General features: G+C 39.2%; 1 long non-coding RNA gene across 2 annotated transcripts in view; it reads left to right on the top strand.

Annotated features, from left to right (window-relative positions):
* The window catches only part of LOC134173330 (uncharacterized), a 115,674-nt gene that overhangs the window by 25,039 nt on the left and 63,905 nt on the right, over nt 1-26,730 (top strand). For both annotated transcript variants that reach the window (XR_009968208.1, XR_009968207.1), the window contains exon 2: nt 25,271-25,438. This is a non-coding gene — a long non-coding RNA (uncharacterized LOC134173330). The remainder of the gene's footprint in view (nt 1-25,270; nt 25,439-26,730) is intronic.

The raw sequence follows: 26,730 nt of genomic DNA, 5'->3' as shown, positions 1-26,730 counted from the left end.
TAAAAAAAAAAATAGTCCATGGTTTTTCATGGCATTAAACTACAAAATCACAATCAAAAGAAACAGTGAAGTTTTCAGTGGTTGTACTGGTTAACTGTGTATGTGCTTCAGCAAATCCTGCTGCGAAAAACCTCAGTGATTATTATAATTTATCACTGTAATTTATAAATTATAGCCTGCCCTTGATTCTCAGCTATAGTATGCTTAACTAAGAGTTTCAGAATGGAACGAGAGAGAAGGCAGAAGATTTTGTAATCTGCATGAGCCAAAGCCACCTTAGACTGTTGCAGAATAGGGGTCAGCTTGAGCTAGAAAGATCAGTAGTCTCTGGCTATTGAATGTACTTTCTGATAAATTTCTTCTGCTGGATTAAGCCTTTGTCAGAGGTGTAGACTGTCTGTAAGAGTCAGGAACATATAACTAGTGCCAATCTCTATTCTCATACACTAAGCTGAGCTTGAACCTAAAGGAAAATCTGTTCCAAATTTCTGGCGAGTAACAGCAGAAGGCCAGCACAGCGAATCAGTGAGACTCAGTCTCTCCTCTCCTCCATTCTTCTAATGTATATTCTAACCCTGCCTTTGACTGCAGTTCTGGAGAGGTTTCTTTTACTTTTTTTTGGCTTACCTGAATAGGCATGAATGAACCTAGGCATGCAGCAAGCACTCAGAATAGACAAAGTTCCCTATCTCTTTAATAAAAGCTGACCGAAAGCCTAAACAACATTAATTTCTGTTATGTGTAAACCTTCTTTTGCTTTATGAACCTACTACAAAGCCATGCATAAAACAATAAACTTAATTTCAGGTTTAAACAGTGCTTAAGAACTTTCTTATTTTGACTATAGGAAGCTGAAAGCAAATTACTGTGAAAAATCTGTTAATATTACCCTGGAAAAGAATCTCATTAGTTTTCTAGGGAGGCAAAAGAAGTAAGATAAAATATGTGTACAACAGCTTCAGGTGAGTGAATTTACGGATCCTAGGAGTCAGCTGCCCCCCCCCAGAGGGGAGGAGGAGTATATGCCTGGGCCCCACAAGGACATAGTGGATTGGTTTTCCAGATGTGAATTTGATCTGCAGAGAGGCTGCCCCTCTCTGCTGTTGACCCATGTTCAGAGAAGTTCCTTTTCCCACACACAACTTCCCTTCAGCTATGCAGTATATATACTCTACTGTAATTTTTGTCCCATTTCTCCATACTTTGAAATAATTTTTCCACTTCTGTCTGTAAACTAACATTTCTGAGAAGCCTGTATCTTCAGTAATGACCATGCTTCTGGCTTGAGTTTAGTTGCTTTCTTCTCTGTTACATATTTGGTAATATCACAGCATCTTGGGTGGCCACGTTAGGCAAAGATGCAGAGATATATTTCAGTCAATTAGCTGCTTTGAGGTTTATCGTGCAGTTTTATAGAGGAGTCACAGAATGAGCTTTCCCAGTGAATTGCTGAGATGGGATATGACAGTGGTGGGAGGCTTCCCATTTTGTCTGAATTTTGCTTGGTACTGGGGTATTTGAGTGGAAACCAAGACTAAAACCCCTAACTAACTTGTGCCCTCAAGCTGAGCTTGGCATGGGGTCAAAACTGAACAGCCTCAGAAGTTTCTTCTGGTTTCTGTGGCTTCTCCTTCAAAAAAGAAATGAGCTCAGAATGACTGGTAAGCTCTGGGAAGCCTTTCAGCCAACATAGCCTGAATTTCAGTTTTGTAATTAAAGTATTATCATTGTCAGACTCCATAGGCTGTGGGAGAAAATTTTAATTTAGCTCCTGGCTCTCTATAGCACATCAGTATAATGTGCTTTCATGCTGTGAGGAGGATATGCTTCTGCCAGCTGCTTTAGGTAGCAAACATCATTTGTTAAAAATCATCCTACAAGGAGTTAAGTTCTGCGGGAAAAAAAAATGAAAGAGGAGAAAAATTTGGTAGCTAAAAGCAGAAGGTACCATCCCTTGAAAATACAGTGTTGAAACACCTCCCAGTAAGAATATATTTGAATCCTATTAACCACTGTTGGCACAAATACTAGGAAAGATGATGGGCATTTGCTGTACCTGTGATTTCATCTTACTGTTTCTACCAGAGGAACAGGTTTTCACAAGTACTGAATTCAGATTCTAAAGACATTTGTTCTTGCTTTATTACAAGATGACCCAAGTGTCAAAGGTAATCAGTTAGTCTCATTCTTCTGTACTAGAAAGTCAACTAGATTACCTCACCAAAAGAAGTTCTTTTTTCTCTGTCCATTTTTCTCCTCCTTTATTAAGTGGCAACAAAATATCAGAAGTTTGTCTTTCCCAGGTTTATTTATAGGATGTCACAGTTTAGAGTCTCACATCTTAATGTAGAAGAGAAATTATATGGCTGCTATAACCAAAATCAATTTTAAAGCCCAAGAAGGTAGAATGAAATAATATTGTAATGGAAATGTTGTTGATATGTAACTGGAGAGTATCTAATGCCACTCTATAATATACAGTTTTATAATTTCATTCAGTTTGCAATTAGGTTCATAAGATCATAAAATCAAGGAGATTTCTTACTTGCTAGTAAAACTGCAAACTCTTATGGCATCTGATAAGTTTAAATTTATTCTTGACTAACTTGACTTGCAGGAGGACTTGCTTGTCAGCTCGTTGGGGAAGTGAATTCTTATTCTGCTGAGCATGGTGGCATTCCGATGTGTTTGACTATAGTAGCTTCATGATAGAGAAATACAATTAATTAAAAGTTAAACACACAAGAAAAGCCATATTTAAATTGGCTGTCTCCTAATGTTTAAAACGATAATTTGAGTAAGGGTCCTTCTCATATGCAAATATATAATTTATATTTATGATTTGCATCCATCTCAGAAGGCAGTGATGTGAACACTGAACTGTACTGTCAGTGTATTACCTTGTTGGCAGCTATAAAGACCAACTGGGGAGAGAGATACATTTATGGGGATCATAAATTTATGACATCAGACCAGATGAATAAAGCTCAAGCATGAATGCTCTTTGAGATCTCCTTAGGGGTCCTCTTTGCTCTCTTCACTTTGGGATACAGCACAATCCTTTAGCATGACCTGCAGATAATGGCTGTCTTTCCAAATTACCTTCTGGCAGACATATCTGAAGTAAGTCTTTGTCAATCTGCTGACCTTGGATCATCTGCTGTTTCTCTGTACAGGACAGGCACTTTTACATCCATCCACTGTCCAACCCAAAATGGTTTTAAATTTATTGTTATAGGTAGCTTTCTCTTCTCAGATGTGATATCAGGCTCTCTGGCCTTTTATCCAATGTTGAATATTTAGCATACACAGTAAGGATGGGACGTTTCAACTTTTTCTTGTTCCCATGGGAATTTGCCCACACACACTGTGCATGCAAAAACCACTTACCTCACCTAGTCTGTACCATTTCACAGTCATTACGTTTGCACCATTCCAAGCACAGGCTCTTTTATTCATATCTGTGTGCAGCAACTTTTGGATTTATTTTCCTTTCTCTTACATGCCTCAGACATCCTCTGGGCCATTGAAACTTCCCTGAATCCTGATGAGGAATGCACCAGAAAGTCACCTGCCAGCTCAGTTTGGCCAGTGCTGTGGTGCCTACAAACCTCCATTGCATTGTTTTTTCCCATGTATAAACGACAGCTGTAATCCCACGTCACCCCTCCTCTCACACTGTAGCAAATTAGCTGCTACTGGCAGTAGATCACACATTGCTTTTGACAGTAATTTACTCTTTGTATACCTTTGCTCTGAAGGTCAGGCCATGCTAGTGTCTTATGTTGATCCAGCCCTACCTAATACATTCATTTTGCTTTCTTACACCTGTTATGTTACATTATTGTAATTCTTCTCTTCTGTTTCTTTAACTTTGCTGTGAATTATTTCTTTCTGAATTTTTGTTGCCTTGCGGCAGTTATAGTATGTACATTTTTTGTTTTTCCTTTGTTTCCTCTGCAAGTTGAGTTGTAAACTTTCATTTGGGCAGCAAAGGTTTTCATGAAAAAAATTCTCTGTACCTTGGCATTTGCTTCAAGGCCCCTGAGAAACCTTTTGCTTATGGCCTTGAAAATTAGGCAGCAACAACATTTTTGCTTCATATCTCTTTAAATGCTTGACCTTTTCAGGGATCTAAGAGCGAGACTTCCTAAAGGAGGGCTCTGACTTAAAGCCTGGGTGGCTTTAGCCGCTACAGTTTAAGGTCTTACCTTTCCCTTCTGGAGGGATTTAGGGCCCCTGCTGCCTGAGGAAGGAGATGCAGCTTCTCTGCTGCAGCAGTGTCTGGCTGAAACAATCTTCCTAGTTTCCATTCCAGAATAGCCCACTATATACTGAAACAGATGAAATATCAGTGGTGAGTGAGTACATCTTAAAACTTCTAGGGAGGTCTTTATGCATACATCTGCGCAGATATGCCAGAGGATAACTGTGTAATTACCATGATTTCAAAAGCATGCTGAACAGAAGCAGCCTCTATGAAGAAATAACAGAAGAAACAATAGTAGGATGTAGCTGTGCTTTTCAAAAGCTATAGGCAATACAGAAGCCAGAACTGAAAGATGAAATGCCTGTGAAACTTAGATATATCTTTCAGATATTTTGAAATGCTTTGGGAGGAGAATATGAGCTGATAGGTCATAGAGAGAAAAACGTTAGCTGACATGGCAGGTCTGATGAGCCTTGCTATTCAAAAAGAGGAAAAAAACTTGTGTCAGGAAAACAAAATCCCTCCTAAAAATGGTTTGAGGTTGTGTGAGGTTGAACATAAGAATGGACACACCAGAGCAGACCAAAGGTCTGCGTAGTTAGTGTTGCATCTCATGCAGGTGGCCAGTAGCAGATTTGTGGAAGGGGAGGAAGGATAACACCAAAGTGAACTTGTAGCAGTATTTCCCCTGAATACTCCCCAGTCCTTCAGAAATGTGCAGCTCAGAGATGTCTTGCTTCAGAAGAGGTGTCTCCATAACAGGCTCTACCACTTTTTGGGGTAGTGGGATTGAATTAGCTCCCAGCGCAGTGCCAGATGGCACAATGCTGCTTCCCCTCATCTGTTTACAGCTTGTGGTGCTTAGGGCATGGAAAGAAAGAACTATCATTGTATTCTTTTTACCCTTTTCTGCCCATGTAAATGATGGATTTAATTTAGCCCTTAACACATTTCCTTTTGTGGTCTGCTAGAATTCCATGGGGATCTTTCTGCTGCTAAGGGACCTTCTTGTCTTTGGGGTTGGTTTGGGAAAATTCCAATATTTCAATAGACCTAATCCAATTTAGAAAAAAAGCATGCATGCAACATTGTAATCAGACCTAATATTTGATTACAGTGTTTGGGACAAGCTCCTGGTCACTGAGGGCAACATCCACCGGTTTACGGTATCTTGATACATTTCAATAAACATAAATCTGAAGATATCAGTGTGTAGTCTGCAAAATGATGCTGATCACAGTCTTCAAACAAATAAAACAAATCTTCTTATTAAGAATTATGGTCTGAAAGGTGGAATAAATGTCCCCGCAAGATGGCAAATGCCATACAAAAGAGCAAGGGGGACAGACTGAAAGTGCGACCTCACACACTGTGTCAGCCTCATGTTCTTCCAAGAGTTTTATATAAGTGTGTGGTGTTTCTGAGGGGGTTGCAGTTCCCAGAGAGGTTTTCCAGGACGTTCTTGGTGGTAAACAGTTCAGGCTTCCCGCTTCTGATGTCAAGCAGAATAAATATTTAAGAAAGTGCCTTTGCCAGCGTGCAGCTTTATAATGCAAAATATTTGTTATTGATAATGAAATAAGAAACAACATGCAATGCTAATTCTTTTACTATTAATAATATAATTATAATTAATGTTGTAATAATGTTTTTATCATGCTATTATTAGCTTTATTCCAAAATAATGTTTTGCTGGCATGACACATCAGAGCATCTGACTTTCTGTAGCCAGCTGAATTATCTGCAACATAGCATGAGTTGCATGACAGCATATGAGTTCGGGGTGCCTGTGTATTTGGACTGTTTTTTAGTGAACTTAAGCAGTACACTAGGCCCCTGGAAAAAGCCCATATTCAGGAGAGTAATTTCATCAGTCTACAGGTCTCTCCAGTTGTCATTTGGGAGTGATCTTCAGCTTGTCCTGGTAGGTCTGTCTTTCAAAGCATTGAAAGAGGAGAATGATCTTGTATCTTTTCCTTTCAGATCCAAAGCTGTTTGAGACCTTCAAGAAGAGAGGCTGCCATCTCTGAGAACATGTAGACTTGTGTGCTCAGGTCATGGGAAGTATCAAATCTGTATCATTTAACAGATGTTAGTGACAAACCAGAGTTAGTGCTGGTCTCTAGTTTACCTCTCACTCCAGGTGCACCAGAACTGTAAGCCCAAACTGTGAGTAACTCTGAAGTACCCCCTTTGAAAGTCATACTTAGAAAAAGTAACTCTTAGAGTTCAAGAACATGTTAACTTTTTGAGTGGAGAAAAGTGCATGCCAGCTACACAGAAAGTCCATGTTTTTATATCTAGGGCAGATGGAACTTCAAACAGCGAATGTTAGCGGGGACCAGGCAAGGTGTCTTGTGTTCTGCATTTGGAAATGAGATTTTCTGCAGAAATTGTGTTATTGTGATTATCTGTGTTGCTGTTACTTCAGTATGAGACAAGTAATGACACATTGCTTGAGGCTAAACTGAAATTAGAGATTGAAGTCAGGACAGAATCCAGCTGTTGGTTTAATAAGCATTGCACTGTGCTGCTAGCTCTCTGCTTCACACAGAGGCTTGGTGTTTCTGGGACATGTTGCGGTTTGAAATGACAAAACCTTCAGTGTTTTTCAGCAATCTTATGCATAATGTGTTGCACTGAGCGAGTGCTTCACCGTGCTTGCTTGGGAGCTCCCAGGGGCTGCAGTAGGAAAGAGCTGTTGGCAGAATTCATCAGAAATCCCTCTCTTCTCTTCAGCCTGGTTTTAGGATTCCTACCTCATAGTGCTTGTTAATCTCTGAGTAAATAGCAAAGGTGACCACTTTTCCTATGTGTTCGGGAAGTGGATGTATAAATATACCTATTCCAAAGCACTTAACTGCCATATGTTAGTTACTATTACATTGCCAATTTGTGAGATCAGCAGGAATTTTTCAGAGTGGATTTTCCTTTGAGAAATCTTACTGGCATAAAATTCTAAAGGAACTTATGTCTGCAGGGACTTAAGATCATCAGTATTGAAGTACTGCTAAGTATAACTTCCAAAGATGTGCTTAAGACCACAGAGTTGAGAGATGTATTATCAACACCTTATTAAAACATCTGTCTTTCTGGAGCTCATCTACAAACAGCAGGTGCAGGTTAAGACTTCAGCTGGGCCACATAAAATGTTGCTATCTTTCCTACCTCTTAGGGCCAGACATAGCGTAAAGGAGACCAAAAAGCTTATTTGAGCTTGGCAGTTGCAGTTTGGTTTTCAAGAGGAGTCTGGTGAGCACTGCTGGGATTTGGCAATGACCAAAACCAAATAAGCAACTTGGTTTGGCAAGTGGGCTACACACCACAAAGCTGATTGCTCTAGAGAAAGAGGAAAAATATTAAATGTTATGTACACATATACAAGAAGAATGCAATATATTAACTGTTTGCTCTTGGTCATATGGTCTTGCTTGCTTTCTTGAATGTGCCAGGACAGTTCAGGGTGGGTGAGACTGGGTCAGATGTGTTTCACCTTTCCTATGAGCTAATAGAAAGTGGACTTTTTATCCCCATTGCTCATTCTCTAACCCTTCCTACAGTGCATTACAATATTCTTCATGTTACAACTTGAAACGGGAAAAGAAATGTCATCTTTATGTGATTTAGGAAGTTAACTTGAGTTCATTGTTGCATTCATGTGGTTGCATGCCTCTAGAGGAGATCAGGTTTGTGTCTACTGGGCTCCCAGTGCTGGGAATGGGATTGTTTTCAACATGCTACTTGCTTAAATCACTCTACAAAGAACTCATAAAATATATCCTAAAGAGAAACTCTTGAAGCACATGTAACAGTGATCAAATGTGAGCACATTTTTGCTTTTCTTCATGTTCTTCAAATGTTTTGCATTCTTTAATGACTCTTGACATTAATGGTGACCAGAGATTTAATGTTCCTGCAACAAGCTAATTTTCTGCAATTTTAGAGCCAAATATGAAAGAACCAGTAAATCGGAGTAGCCTGGGTTTGAGTTCTCCATTTTACACAGTTTTAGGTCTTCATTTTTGGAAAAATCCCTACGATTCTAGGCTGGTCTGGAAAAGAAAATCTCCCCAAAATTAAGGACCAGATTGGAAAAATGTGGATCTCAGTCAGTCTATGTTTCATATTTCTGGAGTACAGTAGACACTATGTGGGTTCAGAAGACCTGAGGGATAGTACGAAATTTAGTTAATTGTAAAGAGAAAAAACTCCCTTACCTATGTGCTAAAGCCACATTGCTCTTCAGGAAGTTACATTAAAATAAGCTTAAATTTAAGCTTATGCATGAGTCTCACTAAGCATGTGCTGAAAAGCCTTTCTGGAGATGAAGGCTCTTCTGAACAGAAGCTTAATTAACTTGTTGCAATCCCAGAATAAAAACTCCTGTAGAAACAGAAACCAGTTGCAATGATAATACCACACTCAATACATTTAAATCCTCTTATTTTCTATGATTTTAACTTGAACACATACACTCAGCCTTTAAAAAAAAAATACAAATGGTCAAATTTAAATGTATAGCAGCTCTTTAATTGAAATTGTTTCATGAAACATGTTCTAAATAACACAAAATGAATGCAGATGTGCTGTCAGACTTCAAAATTCAAATAATTTTCCCCAATGAATGACTAAAATAGCTGTGCAAGTACTTTTGCTTATACATTTTAAAAGCTGTAAGAGCAAAGCTGCAATCCCAAATGTCATACTAATTTTATGTCCTTTATAGTACACATGGGACACAAAAAAATATCTTGGCTATGTATTTCAATGAGCATTTAAATCCTATCTCTAGTTTGACTCTACAAATTAATAGCAGTGCTCCTATATAATTTATTTTACGTAGGTGTTACCTTTTCCTCTTTTTCCTTATGAGGAGTTTTTAATTGGCCCTCCTTTTGTGTGGACTTAAAGTCTTTATTTAAGTAAGCAGGTGATTATTAACCAAGTATGCGATTTACATGTGCAAACAGAAACAGCGTATCTATAGGTTTCAGTGGTGCTTTTTCTGGATTTGCATCAGTAAGACCTGGCCTTATTCCCGTTAATATAAAAAGCTTTGATGAGGTAAGTTTATGGTGAAGTAAAGGCTGCAGTAGTATTTAAATGCAGCACCAGTTTAGAGCTTTACTGGCAGGATCTCCATGTACTTTGAGGAAAGAGTGTGGAAAACACATGCTCACCTCACTAAGTTTGGCTGACTGTGCTGCAAGACTTTTTGTGTTGGCTTCCGCCTTCAAATGGAGCAGTTCCTCTGTTTCCCTGTAGACCCCAATGATTATAATTCTCTTACTTTACTTTTACAACATTTCCTGCTTGTTGGCTAAACTGTGTCCCACATAGTAGGATTGCAGAATTGCCGCTAATCATACAACCCTTTGGAAACACAGAAAGGATTGGACAGAGCCTTGGGTGACACGGTTTAGTGTGAGGTGTCTCTGCCCATGGCAGGGGGGTTGGAACTAGATGATCTTAAGGTCCTTTCTGACCCTAACTATTCTATGATTCTATGATGTTCTGCTGTGTCTGGAATTATCAGTGACTGGGCAGTGAGAGCTGTAGGGCATTTGTAGGAACTTCACTTTCTGCCAGTGTCTTTTTGGAGAAAGGGAAGTGTAGATTAAGGTGTTAGCATTGATGCCTATGACAGTAGACACTGCAGGGAGTTCCCATGCTTTGTAGGGGCCTGCTGGGCTGAGATCTGTGCTCTTCCTGGCCAGTGAGGGAGCTATGTGCACTGACTGTCTGACGCTGCAGTGTAGAAACCATGTCAGGACTTAGATCTCAAGGTCACCATGACCTCTCAGGCAAGTCAGACTTGAAACACAGCGTGATTAGTGACCAGTGAACTCAGCATGTTCAGGGACTTTCGTAGGCACAGACACTCAGCTGTCTCTGGTTTTCAGATGGTCTTTGCTGTTGTTTTGCATCAGGCCAGCTACTATCCTCCTGGTTGGGTTTAATGGTCAGCCTGCGGTACGAACAATTTCTTCTAAGTACTTCTGTGTTCAGTCTCCTCCTTCTGGAAGCCAGAACTGCTCAGTAGTATGGCTGTGAAGTATTCTACTACTCTCCTACATTTCAGAGGAGTAGGGCCTGACAGTGGGGCAAAGCAGATAACTGAACATATGAAGCGACCTTCAAATTGGCTGTACTGCTAATTAAAGGTTGGAGAGTTAAAAAAGTCTATTAGATGTAGGTACCATTTACTTTCATGTTTTATCCTCTGGCTCTCAAAGGCTGCAGAAGTCAGGAAGTTCCTACAGGTTTCATAGGAAGCTAAAGGCTTTCCAAAGAAGTTGCTTGGGTTCACATTCTAATATTATGTTCTTGGTATATTTGTCTCCTAGGTGTTAAGGTATACCTGTGTCTGAAAAGGATTATCTCTGATTTACGGACACTTTACATTTGGAAGTGGTGCCTTTTCCGGGCAAGAACTGTGGTTAGGAGTGGGAATGTACAGCTGTAACTCATGTTTATCAGGAATTCTTAAATATGAGGTGGCAACAGCCATGGTACTGAAACACTGTTACTTTGCAATTGCAGACTAGTCATTAACATTGGTGTTGTAGTGCTGGTACTCTGAGGAGAGGCACTATACGTTCCCTTTCAGTAGTTAGAAATTACCACCCTGATCTCCATGCTTGGCTTTCTTGACTAGCATAACAAAAATGTTCTGTGCTTCTATGTAATTGTAATATTTATTTGCTTCTTTCTCTTGTGCTTGTTTCTTCTCTTCGTCATTGGACAATTTTAAATGAGGTAGAAAAATTCTTCTGCAATGTTTATAGAGAGGCCAGTACAATGAAAGCTAATTCTGGGTTGTATGTCAGACTACTGTCACAGCTACTTTTTATTTTTATTGTTCCCTCCTCCTTGACTGTTGTAATCAGTGTACCTTTGCCTTCTGTTTTACATGGTTTGCTATTCATGTTGCTCTGGCTTGGATGCTCTAACGATATTTGTTGATCAAAGTTGTTACAAGGGGCTTATTTTTTTGAAGCATGCCAGAAGAGGTGCACTGAAAGGATTGTATTGTATTACCCTTTTGTTTAAAACCACTATCAGTTATCTCATTGACTTCAGTCTTATATGATGTGATTTAACCCTGGTGGGGAACTAAGCCCCACATAGCTGCTTGCTCAACTCCCCACACAGTGGGTTGGGGAAAAGAATGGGAAAGGCAAAACGGAGGAAACCTGTGGATTGAGATAAAGACAGTTCAAAAAGTTATGCATGCAAGTAAGCAAAAAAAAGGAATTTATTCAGTACTTCCCAGTGGCAGGCAGGTGCTTTAGCCATTTCCAGGAAAGCAGGGCTCCTCGGGCTACTTGGGGCAACAGGTTACATAAATCCTAAGTTTCCCCCTTCTTCCTCCTCTCCCTTATAGCTTTTATTGCCAAGCAGCACATCAGAGGGTGTTGGATATCCCTGGAGTCAGCTGTCCTGGTTTTATCTTCTCACAACTTCTTGTGCACCCCCAGTCAAATGCTGGTGGGGCAGAGTGAGAAGCAGGAAAGGCCTTGATGCTCTGCAAGTACTGCTCAGTAATAGCAAAAACTTCACTGTTTTGGTCACAAATCCAACAGATAACACATAAAAGCTCCATGAAGAAAGTCAGTCCTATCCTAGCCCAAATCAGTACAGATTATTAGCCCTGGGCAACCGCCTACCCTGCTTGGCTATGGATGGTACCTTGCTCAGTGTTTGCAAATGATACTTGGAGTAAACTGCAGTTTGGAGAACTCTCATAAAAACTCCAGTGGTGCTGCAGCTTCCTACTTTGTGTGTCGTGTTACGAACTGACTATTTGGTTTTGATTGGTACACCTTTCCATCATTGTCAAGGATGTACTTACCCAGTAAAAGTTCTATAGTCTCTCTATGTAGAAGCATTGTTTTAGCAGCTGCCATGGAGATGCAGCCTTGTCCCCTCAAGCTCACAAGTGGTGTTTCAAGGATATAGTCTTGCCAAGAGAATGTATGAACAGACAGTACCAGTCAGATTCACTGTAATCATATGATCTGCAAATTTGCAAGGCCCACTACTTTTTTTCTTCACATCGTTCCTTTCCATTATTCAAACTGCTCATTCTTTGCTGAATGAGCTACATTTTAGCATATCTAAAAATAATTTGCAGAATTTATGTTTCAGGAGGATGAATACTTACTGCAAGGTAATCTTTCATGGAAGTACTTGCATATCTCAATATATGACTCAGAATAGGGTTCCAACAAACTCTCATAAACAAGATTTATTTTACCATTTAACTGTAATAAAGTTGTGCCTTGAATTGTACTGTCTGTAAGTCATACACACAGGGATGTACATTAATCCTTAATATTAAAGCCCTGCTCTTATTTGGTTAGTGTAAGAGACTTCTCACTTATTTTTCTTATTTTTAAAATGCTTCATTTATCCAATCTCAGAACAGATTGGTTTTTTTGCTGGTAAAGAGAAATGCGTTTTGTTTAATCAATTTTTTCTAAATATTGACACCTTCATCTAGTAGCAAAATGAGAACTTCCAGTACCTGTGTTCCCTTAACCTGAGTATTTTACACAACTGAACAGAGCATTCAAGGATATGTAAAGTGACTTTTGTTTGGCATTGTGTATGCACAGTGATAAAAATGACATTTTACTGTTTTGAAATGTTTGAATTTACACTGCACTGTGTGAACTTATTCATTAAAAGGAATGCTTCCAAAGAAGCAAAATATGAACTTACATTGTTTTACACCTACTTCATCTTTTGAATTTTAGTTTGCAGCAATTTTATCAATTCTTCTTTGTGTAAACTTGATTTTGATCTTATCATGCCTTTGTGGCCTCCTTGGCATTACGCACTTCCCAAGCTTTAATCAAGAAATTTTCTTCAAGCTATACCACAATATTTGATCTCTGCTTTGAAACAGAAATCAACTGAGGCCTCTTAGAAGTTGGGCTAGCTATCAGGTGGAGCCTGGATCGTGGTCTATATATTGCAACTGCTGGATAAACGCTCTTGAACAGAGCTTCTCTAGAATCAAGGGTGAGACCAATTAAGTCAGCCAAATTCTGAGAAATTACTTGCTGGGGAAGAAGGAAAGTGGGGAATGAATTTAAGTAAATCTTAAAAAGCTATTCCATTCAAATGCAAAGAAACTTGGGAATTTTTCTGCTTTGAAGGATGAGCTTACTTACCTCTGCAGGAGATGCTTTACTAGAGTTGGTTATATATAGCAAATGACTTCTAAAATTTATATGAGTGAAACCCAAAGAAAGAATAATGAATCTTTTCCTTGATGCTTAAATGATACCAGTACTGGATTATAGCTAGTACTTAACATGATTTACTTGGAGGGTGAATAATGGCTACATTTCACCACCTCTGTATGTAAGTGCTCAGCACGTGGTGTTCCTTGAAATCCTTTCATCTGTCCTACTTTGCACATAAAAGTTATGCATAAAGGATATATAAAGTCCTTCCTACTCTTTTTCCTCCAGTTCTCCAAGCTGAACAATGTTTTAGGGATCTTCAATATGTTCAATAAGCTTTTTTTTTTCTTTTTTTTCAGATACAAAATGCAGATATTTAGTCCTACACAGCAGTACAGCTGTGTACAAGTTTGTTACTCGCCCACTGATAATACCTCCATACCTCCTTCATGCATAATCAGCTTATAAGCACATCTAAAGGTCAGTATTGTTTTCCTTCCGAACAAAGCTGCTTGCTACGTGAGGAAAAAAATTTAGTTTTGCAAGACAAAAACTTTGAAGTCTTCACCACAGGCAGTATTTCCTCATCATAACTTGTACTGTTACTCTTTACTTTAAAATGCAGTTGAAGCCTACATAAGGACTCTGAGATTGTTACCTTTATGTCACTGTCTTTGGTCCAGTTGTACAGCCATAAAGCCCAGATTGTAAAGGAGAAATGGCAAAAAGAGGCAGACAAGCTGCTTTTTAATTTAGAACTAATATTTTTCAAACAATGTTTTGTGTCTCACTATTTTGCTCCAAATCATTGATATCTTGCAGAGAAAGTCTGCAACAAACTTGAGGGAGGAATTATTTTCACAAAGAATGTTCAGTGATTGACACAATGGGGATTGTGGAGGACTGAGAAACACTCTTTTTGTTTTGTTTTTTTTTTTTTTTTTTGTAGTGAGTCACAAATGCTCCCTTCCAGCTACAAGAGCTCTTCCCTTCAAGGTTTGTTTGTTAACTATTGCAACCATTACAGGTGGTTTTTTGCTTGTGTTTTGTAGGACTCCTGATGTTACAGTCGTGGCTGGTTCCTTCAATTTTTGTTGGGCAACTCCTGTCTCAATTTGCAGGTGTAAATTAATGAAAGGTGAGAGTAAGATCATTCCATGCTAAGAATTAGCTGAAATTTGCATCTTTCTCATTTAACTCTTGCTTGGTGATCTAAATATATGCAAAGGATAACAAGTTACAGTGACCCTGCAGTGTGCAAATGAACAAAAGTAACCGAAATCTGAGATTGATTTTTAAGTTTGTCCTTTTGGAGTCTTCTCTCAGTTCATACTGTTCCCGTGCAAACACTTCTTTCTCTTTAGGCTTATTCTCACTTTTTCTATTGCTGAAACAAATGCTGAAGACCACTGTCCTCCAAACATAAATGGTAGTATCTTGTTTAATAGACAGTGTTACCTACCATTTGCTCATAAAGTCTTCATCCAGCTCCACTTTGCTGTCATTTAACACCTTTTATCACACAGGGAGTCTCTGGGTAGTGATTACTTTGAAGGATAGCCAAGGAAGGGTGGAGATACCTCTGGCATGAGGCCAAAGCCTCCCAGCTGATGAGAAAATCCTGCTGGAGTCCAGACCACCAGCAAAGCAATCGGAGTTTGTTTTGCCTAGTCATGGAGAGGCCTGCCAAGAAAGGCAGCATATAAACTCTGCTCTAGGCCTATGAGCTTGACTTTAGAAATGCTATGTTCTGTTCAGTGTATGCATTTTAGATGAGACCTCAGTAAATCATCGAACCATAAAATGGTTTTTGGGGTTGGAAGGGACCTTAAACCTCACCCAGTTCCAACCACTTGCCATGGGCAGAGACACCTTCACTAGAGGAGATTGCTTCAAGACCCATCCATCCTGGCCTTGAACACTGTCAGGGATGGGGCAGCCACAGCTTCTCTGGGTAACTTGTGCCAGTGCCTCACCACCCTCATAGTGAAGAATTTCTTCGTAATATTTAATCACAGGCAGTCCTTTGCAGTCTCCACATCTTTCAAAACAGGGGTGCCTGAGTACCATGGTCACACTACCAGTGAGGGAGAAGATCTTGATTGTCAACTGATGAATGTTATGTGTCCTTTTATTTAATTAAGCAATGAAAGTATTTATGGATTGACTTAGATGGGAATTCATGTGGATAAAAATGCAAGTCTATCATTTTCTTTGCAATAATACTTTGAGACAGTATTCTTTCTTCATAGATTTTCCTTTTACAAAGGTACTCCATGCTTCTTGAACTTGCATTCTTTTTGTGCTTTGACCGCTGTGAGATTTTAAATCTGTTTGTGCCCCAGAGCAAGAAAATATTTTCATTCTGTTCAAGAAAGCCTGTTGACAATGAAGCATCAACAGAGTTGTTTATTCTTTCAAAGACAGATTTCTTCTTTACTTCAGTATCTATGCTCATCCAGTTTAAAATGTAAAGCTGCTTATCATGCAAGTCGTGGAATTCTTTAGGATTTTTTAAAAAAGGAAGCATGTCAAATAACAGTGCAATACTTCCCAAGTGCTTATCTAGCAGACTAGAGAACCCTGATATTTCACTTGAATCAACTGTTTAAATGAGCAGTTTAATGACAGTCATTATTTGTGCAAGATTTGCTTATGTAGCAACTTGAGTATTTATACAAAGAATAGAAGCCTGATGAAACAGAGTTAAGAAATGCATGCAAGCAAAATTAGATGTGTGCCAAACCATCTTGTTTCACATTTTTTACATTAGAGGATTAACTCTTTTTCCATAAATGGAGAAGTTTGTATCATTTCATAGAGAAGAAGTTAAAAAAGGTCCCTCTGAATTTTAATTAGGTTGATTATACTCTGAGAAAAATCAGAAGCCTTCTTCCTATTGAGTCCATTTGAATATTTTACAAGAATCTACTTTTATCTGGCATGGAGGTTCCCATTTGCAGGCAAAAAGAACCCCTTAAAATGATCCAGGAAATGTGTTTCTACTTGCTGAAGAGTACTTAATAGTGGGGCTTTTGCAGTCACAACTTTCCTTATTAACATGGGGTAGAATTCATCTTATCTACAATGTCTACAGTCTAAGTGCTCATATCTAATGGGCATAAATTATCTGATATGTTATACATGCATCTCACTTTAGGGTGCATCACTCTTTAGGGTGAGATGCATAGCTCATTGTAGTGCCTACTTATCTCCACGGAGTATGATGAAACCCTAGGGAAAGTATCTCAGATGTAGGCTTCTGATTTCTGATCTGATAGATCCTCCCATGTGAGTCCCATTAATGGGAAGATTAGTCTATTATTTTAATTAACATTTTTTAACCTATGGAAATAATTTTCAGTTATACTGCATGGTTTTTTTTTTTGGTTTTAGGAATTTGGTCTTTGTTAGCTGCATCATTCTAGCTCTCATGTTTTTTGAAATCACTTTCACTTTGAGGGCAGAAGGAAAGGTTAGGCACTGAGCAAATACTGTGTAAACTCTTGCCCTTCTGTATTATCCCGAAGAGTGGCTCTAAACTGTTCTATTTGTGGAGCCATTTACTTTCTTTTTTTGAAAGACATCAGTGGAGTCTTTCTGCTCTCATTAAGGGTGACAGTATGCATAAATAAGTTTTTCCACTCAACATAACTTGATCTCTGTCCCGTCTCTTGAGCGATGTATTCCTGTGTCTGTCCTTTTCATTTGATGGTGTGCAGTATATGTAAAAATAAATCACTGAATGTGCAGCAGGAAATGGTGCAAGATTTTCTCAGGAGAACTGGTCAGTATGTGTGCATTTAGGAGAGTATTTTCTAAAAAGTTTGTGTTTGAGTGTTCTTGAGTTCACTTTACGTATGTGTTCTGATGAGTGCATTTGTCCAGAAAAATGCTTGTGTAACTTCTGGATTGGTAATAAATAGCTGTAGAAATATATTCAGAAGTAATACCATGTGATCAGTACATAATTCTAGACTGTAGAATTTGAGTTGTCTGCAATCAAGTGCTTGGAAATGAATTTATAGTCTAATATTTTTTGGCAATGATTTTTAATACAAAATAAATTCAGTGACAAATGTGGTGTATTCATGGGCAACTGAAGAATTAAATTAAACAAATTGCTTTCCATAAACTGTTTCCCTATCCTAGCTGTAAACAACACAAATATAAAAATATTCTTTGCAGAATACAAATAGACATTTACATTAAAGTTCTCGGTCTAATCAGAAAGAGAATGCAGGCCAGCCAGTAAATTATCATTAATGACAATTATTTCTCTGTTTGTAGAAGTCCTGGCTTTTACATGCAGTGCTATTATAATGAAGAACAGTAAAGAATATTTAATTCCTGGGGAACATAATATAGACAGATGTGCATATTTGCATGCAGGAGTTTATTTTATTGTAACAAAATAGGTAATGTAGCTATATCTGCATCGTGCAATGTAGCCACTCTACTGAGACTCATGCTATAGTTCATGTACCCCCTTGCAGATACAGCTCTGTTAGCTGAAAATGTTTCTGCCTTATCTACTTTCCTTTTTTTCCCCCCTCTTGTCCTTCACCCTTTAGGGTGTGCTGGATGTGGTTCTTCACAACCATTTTCTATTGAAAAAAGAGGATAGAATAACCTGATAAATTAACCAGTGTGCATTACAGATCCAACTTTGATTGAAAGGACGCCGTTGATAAGTGTCCTTTCAGTGTGACATGGAACAGGGACTGCTTTAGGGGGGTCATGGTTTTATCAGTCACATCCAGAAGGGGATGCACACTCAAGGCCTGGCAATCCTCCAGCCTGTGGGGTAGTACATCTGAATCTGCATAGCACTACTTGAGATTATGACTCTTTTGGGGATGCAGTGCTGTGCTTGAATAGATGTGTTCTGTGGCCCTGTTTTAATACTCAGGAATATATCGAACTGTGCTGGGCAGCACAAATTCCACACTTTGTGCTGAGGAATGGTGTGGGATACACACAGAGGTTGATTCATAGAAGAGAATCAGACAGAAGCAGTCAAAGCACAAAAATATGCAGTATGTCTTTATCCCACACACCTTTTTCTCTGTCGATCTCAGCAGGATGCAGAAACTTATTCCAGGCAGACAGAATTAGTATGTTTTGACTAGGAAAAGCATAGCTCTGCTATTGATGGAGAGTCATAGCAGCTTTCAGAGAGCTGCTCCGCTGTTGGAAATGATGGTATAAAGCAGTGAACAAATCCAGGTCTACACACTTGGAGGTTTTTTGATGACTATTCACAATTTGTTTTTAAAGTAGTATTAATGTGACCTACCACTACTTGATTCATGTTTGGTTTACAGAACAAATAACACGTTAATTTACAACAGTATGAATCTCTGCCACAAATATGCCTGTGATGTTCTCCAGAATCTTTTGTTACAAATTGCAATTTGGTTCAAAAGCAAATTAGGCAGTGAGCTTTCATGGAATCCTGTCCCTCTGGTTTGTAAGCCTGCAAAGAAAATAGATCAGTGGCATTCCAGTTTAGTTTCACAGCCAGATCAATTATGAAAATGTTGCCATGTCAGTGAAGCTGCTTTGACTTAAGGCCACATTCTTACCCTCCCACACTAGTAAGTCTGATACAGATGATGAACATGAATAAAGGATCTCTGGTTTCAGGGGACTGTTGTGCTCAAAGATTGTTCATCTTCAAATTCTGTCTTATCCATCAAAGTGTTTGAACCTCAGGTTATTTTGAAAGATTATTTTCTGTGTGAGAACTAGCATCGAAGTTTTTCTTTGAAGTATATTCATATTTTCAGAAAATAGCTTTCCTATAATGTAGTTCTAAAGACATCCACATGCAAGGATTGAATTTTAGGCATGTTTTCACAGATTTCCATAACCATGAAGTGCAATTTGCCATAGCTTTGAGACTATGACAATATTTCCATCTAAGGAAAATCTTAATTTTTAAGGTATAAAGACAGAATAAAAAGTTCTGGGTGAAAGAAAAAAGAATTTACCTAACCTGATTTGAGACATCAACTGTAATAGGTAATTACTCCCTTTTTTGTTATTCTTCTTCCTCCAGTGTAACAAATAACATATTTCTGCAGTTCATCTCTTTCTTAGAGAAAAGTGAAGTATGGCTTCTTCAGAGCTGGATTGCTCTGGTATTATTGGATAAGATCAGGTAATTGACATATAGGGAATCCACCATGTGACTTACGCTGTGATATTTTATAGCATTTACTGCTCAGGTTTGAACAACAGCCTAATAAATCACAGTTGCATCTGGACAGAACAAAGCCTCAAAAAGCAATTCACTGAAGTAAAACTTAATAAATACATGCTGTCTTAGGCTAAAGCTGATTTAAGTCTTTTTACTGAAATGATTACCTAGTTCAAGACAATTCTGCTAGTAAAAAACAAGAAGACTTTTTTTTTTTTATATGAAAAATGAAGAGCAGTGAACAAACCGGTATATTCTCAAAGTAATCTCTGTGTCTTCTGTCTGCCAAAAACCTGTTTAAAACCTTTGAAAATATGAAAGGACTGTTTCAGAATAGTCCCTGATTGTTTTAGTAGTGGCTATCCTCTTCAAACTCATGGTGAGCTAGAGTAATTGAGAAGCTGAATCCACAGGATTAGTGTGTCTGGAAAAGGAGCAAAAAAGGTAGAACACTGGAAGTTCATTAAAGTTAAAAGATAGTTTTGTTTTCTGGATTCAGTTTGAGCTTAAAGGGAGCTTGTGAGCTTCAAAATCCTGTAGAGATTTGACAGCTCAGCATGCAGTAAGCTCAATTTGTTGTAAAAATTATTTCTTTTGGCAGTAACACTGATCTATGAATATTAATGATTTAACTTAGAATTCTGTAGATGGCATCCACAGGAGCTCTGTAGAGGCTCTTCTCTATGTCACCATCCATGAAATGTAATTCTGTTTCAAGGGAAGAAAAACACAACAAAGCCTCTTTTACTTGTCTATGAGTCTACTTGACTCACAGTTGGCTTTCAGCTGTATAACGCTCCTCCTAACCTGTTGGGAGCTGAGATGTGTTTCCATGTAAGGCCTGTAGCTGGCATTTGCAATCAATAGGCTTGATATGTGCTGCCATTATACCTTCTTGAGTGGACACAAGAGAAAAACTGCTCACCACCAAACACCTGCTTTCTCTGTAATTGCATTGAAGGAACTTCTGCAGCTAATGTATGCAAGGGCTGTAGAATTAACATCTTCTTTAAACTTTTAATATTATGAGGAGCCAGGAATACAATTAAGGTTCTGCTTGTGCTCCAAATCATGTAGTAATCTTTGATCTTCCCAAGGAAAAGCAATAGGTGGAGTGAGCACAGAACAAGTCAGAGGTAGAGAGGTCCTCAAATAGACATCCTAATTTGGCAACTAATTGTAGGATTGTCCAGCATGCCATTGCTACCGGCAGTGGTAATGCAGAGCTCTGTATGCTTAGGATCCTGGACAGATCCTGGGAGCAGCTGCTATTTAAAAACAAATGAATGTTTTGGCTGAATAGTGTGGGGAGCAAGGACAGCTGGCAGCTCCATGAAGGCAGATGAGCTGGGTGCTGAGGGTGACAGGTGAGGAGCAATTACTACATCAATCAGGGGCCTGAAGTTGAGTCAGCACTATCAGGGCCATGATCAGAGATGATGACTCAGATCAGCCTCTGTTCAGTGATTGCTTAGCAAGTCCGTGGTGATAAGGTAGGTCCCAGGAAAAGCCAGAAAGTGAAGTCACTGGGCAAGGGTCAAGGATTAAGGAGGTGCAAGACCAGCCACTTACAATGGTAAAGAGCAAGACCTTCAGCTTAAATGCTGCTTCCAAGGAGAGGAGAGAGGAGCCTGCACTAAGACTCCTTCCAGCTCTTCCTTCTTACCAGGTCTTAGCAATGAACTGGCACTGAGTGTAGGAAGCTAAACTGCCACAGCCAGTAGGGCCCGGTGTCAGAATCATGGAATCATAGAATAGTTTGGGTTGCAAGGGACCTTTATAGGTCATCTAGTCCAAAAAGACCCTACAATGACCAGATGTCCAGTGGACATCTTCCACTGGATCAGGTTGTTCAGAGAGCTGTTTAGCCTGACCTGGAATGTTTCCAAGGATGGGGCATCTATTATCTCTCTGGGCAACCTGTTCCAGTGTTTCACCACTCTCATTGTTAAAACCTCCCCTCTTGTATCTAGTCTGAACCTATCCTCTTTTAGTTAAAACCATTACCCCTTGTACTATTTCTGCATGTCTCTCTCTATCTTTCCTATAAGCCCCCTTTAAGTATTGAAATGCCACAATAAGTTCCCCCCAGAGCCTTCCTTCTCCAGGCTGAATAACCCAAATTCTCTCAGCCTTTCCTCATAGCGGAGGTGTTCCATCCCTCTGATCATTTCTGTGGCTCTCCTCTGCACCTGCTCCAATAGGCTGATGCCTTTCCTATGCTGAGGACTCCAGAGCTGGATGCAGTATTCCAGGTGGGTTCTCACCAGAGCAGAGTAGAGGGGAAGAATGTTATACCCTTTAAGATGGACACTTAACAAATAGTATTCCAAGTTGTGCCAACTTATTGATGTAAAAGATGTAAAAGATGGTCTTTACTTCTTCTCACAATACAACAGCCTTTGATTTTGCATGTGTGTATACGTATAAACATGCACATATGGCTTATATTGTAAAGTGTACTTGTTTGGACATATATTTATATTGTTTGTGCCCATATGTTAATATGTGTTACTAATTTTCAGGCTAAATATCAAACTGTATGTTTTCTGGTGTTTTTTTTTTTTCTTTTTTTTTTTGTTTCGTTTTATTTTGGTGCATCTAACAAATGTGAGGAAAGCTTCTCTACAAAAAATGACCAAAATGAGAGTAAAGTAGCATTACCTCGGTGCAGGATTGATAATGCAGGAAAAAGAAAAACCTGAAAAAAAACCTTATTAAAATCTAATAGCACACTGCAGGTGGTCACAACAATATCTGTTGTAAATCGTAGCAGACTAATGATCTGATCCTGTTCCCTTATTTAGGCAGTTGTCATTCCAAACCCCTTATCACTCTGAAATGTCTGACTATCTCTCTGTCTGATCTTAATCAATGTTCATCAGTGAGTCATATGCATTAGTCATGTAGGTATGCATAAGTGTGATCACCAACAAACAGATTGTATGAAACACAAGGATTAATGTATGGAAAGGCAGAACTTTGATGTTGGAACTATTCCTTGCCTTGGAAAAGGGACATTGTTCCTCCTAATGAGTTGCCAACCTGTTAAAGGCTTAGGCAGTTCTGGGAATAGTCATTAACAATCTGTCTGGGCAGGGAGACAGTTTGGAGGAGGCCCAGGAAATATTAGCATATCCAAAGCAAGCAATAGTGCTCTGTTGCTTTAGTAAAGGAAGGCTCCAACCCTTCCTAACTGGGTTAGTGTGTGCTGGAGAGAAGGTGGGGACCCATCTGGTGTTTGCACCTGAGTAGTCTCAAAGGCGGATTTGGTCAATAAAAGATAAAAGGTCTAGCCCTGAACCTCTGTCTGTGAAGGGTTTATCACAAAGCTGAGAATTGTATGCCAGTTTATTAGAGCTAATTGATGTGCAAAGTGGAGGTGATTCTCCTACCTTCTCTGTAAACTCAGAGGATGGAAGAGGTTTTTTTTGCACGGGGGAGGGGCAGGGACCAAGGATAGATGGACAGACACCCACAAGATAACTACATTTAAATTGCAAGGCTATTTTAAGAACTGCTAACGCAGGAATCTGGCAAGTAGAAGTGACTTGAGGTGAGATATGTAGGAGTGTGCCTGAACCTCAGGAATACGAAGAGTCTGGGGCAGCAATGCTAGAGGGAAAAAGCAATTTAAAGTAAGTAAAACTTTGACATTTATCTGGTCTCATAGTGGTTTTGCTCTGCCACTGCCAGTTACAAAATCAAGAACTAAGGAAGATATTTGAGCTGAGAACATCCTGTTATGAAATTTAATAAGTACTGCTAGTACTATTTCATCCAGAAATGCTTCCACTTACTGTGAAAGAATTACATTCTCTGGCCCCTCTCTCTCCCCCTCTTTTTCCAACAAACTTCAGAGTCATCTGTCCACGTTTTTGTTCAGGAATCTTAATGTGTGAGCTACAGTTGGGAATTGCACCTTAATATGATTCTGATTTGTATTAACATAACTGAAAGTGTTTGGCACCCCTCAGCAGCTGACCATCATGAGAATGAAAGGAGGACAGTATGGGATTGTTCCAACACCTCTATTTTATTTACCTTTTTTCCATTTCCTGTTTTCTTAAGCAATATCTAAAACTCTCATAAAAGTCTGAAGCAAGTAACTGTTTGGATGCCCAGAAAAAAATTGTATTCCTGTTTATCACAAGGATATAAAGCATAGTGTTTTAATTGCAGGCAAGAGAGCATAGCTGGAAGCACCAGCCAGCATAGTACTGTCAGAACTATTTCTGCCTCTAAATGGTTGGCTTTGAGCAGAGCACCAAAGATGACAAAACTCAGGAATCATTTTAGGGAGCTGCTGATTCTGAAAGTAAGATACCAAACATCTGTTTCTGGCTCATTAGCTTGTAAGTTACCTCTATGTGGGGAGAAAAATGTTTGCTTGTTGTATTTTTCCTTACAGCTTTACCACAAGGTTTTATTGAGATTCCTTTTTTATGCTTGATACCTATTTATACACAAAGCTGTCTTGCAAATCTGACGTTTTGTATCTGGATCTGCTGCCTTAATGGGAGTATGGTCCAGTATCTCAGTGATGCTTTCACCCATTCTTCACCCTGAAGTCAAAGAGGGCACTCCTTTAGTACTCCTTTCCCTTTTCCAAAATTTAATGGCAGAGTTCTAGATCAATTTATTGCAGGACAAAGAACCATGACATATGTTATCCAAGTAACACATGCTACATCAGACAGATTGTCCCTAAGGGCTGTCTTGGTGAAGACACTCAGGCTCTGTTTGGCCTGTAAGCCCCAAGGGTGCACCCAGACTCCTAGAGTTATGTCTATGTTGCACACCAGATAGGAGCTTTGTGCCAGACCTGTTTCACAGACCTGTGCAGAGTTGTCTTAGGAGGCTTTTCTAACACTTCTGTGTCATGCCTGGCTGCTCAGTGAGGAGCCTGATCACCTTCCAAACTGCCTGATGCACAGCACCTGACCTATTGAGGTGCTGTCATCTTCACATCATTTTCACTGCCGCTTGCTGTAACAGAATAAGAGAAAACTGGAGATTCCAGTAAGCACAGATGGGAAGAAAGATTAAACCAGTTGTGAGGCCAGCTGCCTAAATTATCACTACCCAATGTTTGCTGGACATAATATGAACTCTGAAGGATATCACTCTCATGCTTCAGGGCATTATCAATCATGAAGGGTCCAGATGCTGGAGCTAAATTACCTGGTAATGTTTTTAACTCCTGTGTCCTTTTGGAACAATAAAGGACCTTCTCCTTTCTGCATACCAAAGGTACAACTGAAGGGTGCTACCCTTACACTTGCCAGTTTTTTTTCCCCCATCCTATTCAGCTAAGTCCCATTGCCCTTCTGTTTCTCCTCCAACTTCTCTCAGCATGTTTAACAGGTGAGCCTTCTCTTATTAGAGGGTATCCTGAATGTAGGATACGGAAGGAAGTTTTTCCTATTGAAATAACTAAAGAGGGAGAAAATTTAGAGTTTTCTGTCAGAGCTCAGACTCGGGTACTTCCTATTAGGTTTAATCTCCTAGAAATCCTTAGAACTAAACAAGATACTGAGTGTCTAACCACATATGCCCATGCCCTTAATCTCTAAATGTGGCCCACAGTTTTAGAGAAGTCTCTCTTTGCTTATTGTCAAAGGAGTAAACGTTTTTTTTTTTTCTTCTTCTGAACAGAAAATGTGATCAGAATAAAGAATATGGCGTTCCCAAAAAGCAGAACTTGTTTTTTCTTTTCTTCATGGGACAACTTTCCCTAGCCTCTGCTTGTTTGAATGCCTGTAACTCGCTTAAAGGAACAAGAAACACCAGCCCACCACTAACAAAATGAAGTCTTATGTAAGGGTAAGCTTTTTCAGTTTACTTCAAAGGATATCCACTGAATTTGTGGAGGTTGCTTATTTTCTGTGGGGGACGATATTGTCCTTTAATTAGGCTTTTCAAATGTAAATTCCAAGCAATGAAACATTTTAAGGATAAAAGCGTTTGTTTGTGGCAAATGCCTCAAAGTGTCAACAAATCTGAGTCTGTAATCTCCATATGTTTTGATTACTTCCTATCAGAAGAGGCTTCTTGCAAAGCAAAACTTTTTTTTGCTCCTTTTTTTTTTTCTTTTTAACACTCTAGCTGCATCTACTCTAAACTTACACCTGGTGCCCATACTCTCTTGCAGCCGACATATGACTGTTTGAGTGGGAACAAAACCACTTTGACAGATGGGCATAAATTCAGGGATGCCAAACAACCAGTGCCTGCACTAACTTTGAATGCTAACAGGCCATTCATAGCCAGTAGTGGCAGAACAACAGCCTATTCACAGCTCCAGGTCATTAAGAGAGAAGGGGGAGAGCAGAACATGTAGTCAAATTAATAAACCTGAAGATGATGTCGTTGGTTTTAATGCTGTAAAATTAGATAATAAATTAGAATAAATTGCCTAACATTGGAATTTAGAGAACCGTGTTAGATAATGCATAGAAAGAAATCATACATCTTCAGTGTAAGCAGCTCTGTATATGGCCAGCTGCTGAGAAACTTTGAAAGAAATCCAAAAGAAATTCTTTGTCTAACCTTTTACAAATAGCTTGTTTGGCTGCAGCAGTGAGGTTTTGTAAATTACTCAAATCATCTTCAAAAGTGATCTCCAGTACTCGACCATTCCTAGTGGTCAGCTATTCATTCAGACATATTCTGGCAATTTTTTTTAGGAGAGGAGACAGGCTCTCTGGTCTTCCTCAGTTGCTTTCTAGAGCTGCCAGTGCAATCAACCAGGTATGCAGCAGCAGTGTTCTGCAGCTGCTGCGTTAGTTCCACATCACTTTTCAAAGAAAGATTTTTGAAATGAAAGAAATTACATAGAAGATAAGTTGCTAAGTAGAAAGAAACAGTTCAGCTGGCCCATGTTCATTTACTCATCGCGTGTTCTTCTGGGGATACAAGCTTGCAACCTGTGAATAAACTACCCTTGCTCCAGTGAACTGGGGCTTTTGTACACTGTACTCTGCAAGGATTTGTTTCCTTTTTTTTTTTTTTTGCTTACAAGGAAAGCCTGAGACCTTGAGGGATGACAGTGTCTATCTCTTAATTTTTAATAATTAATTTCTAGGCAGAGATATCAAAGCCCCTGTTCCCCTGTT

This window comes from Pezoporus occidentalis, unplaced genomic scaffold (assembly GCF_034315485.1).
Source record: "Pezoporus occidentalis ecotype Australia unplaced genomic scaffold, CSIRO_AGI_Poc_V1 ctg51, whole genome shotgun sequence".
NCBI classification, from domain to species: Eukaryota; Metazoa; Chordata; class Aves; order Psittaciformes; family Psittacidae; genus Pezoporus; species Pezoporus occidentalis.
This window is presented reverse-complemented; position numbering and strand designations above follow the sequence as displayed.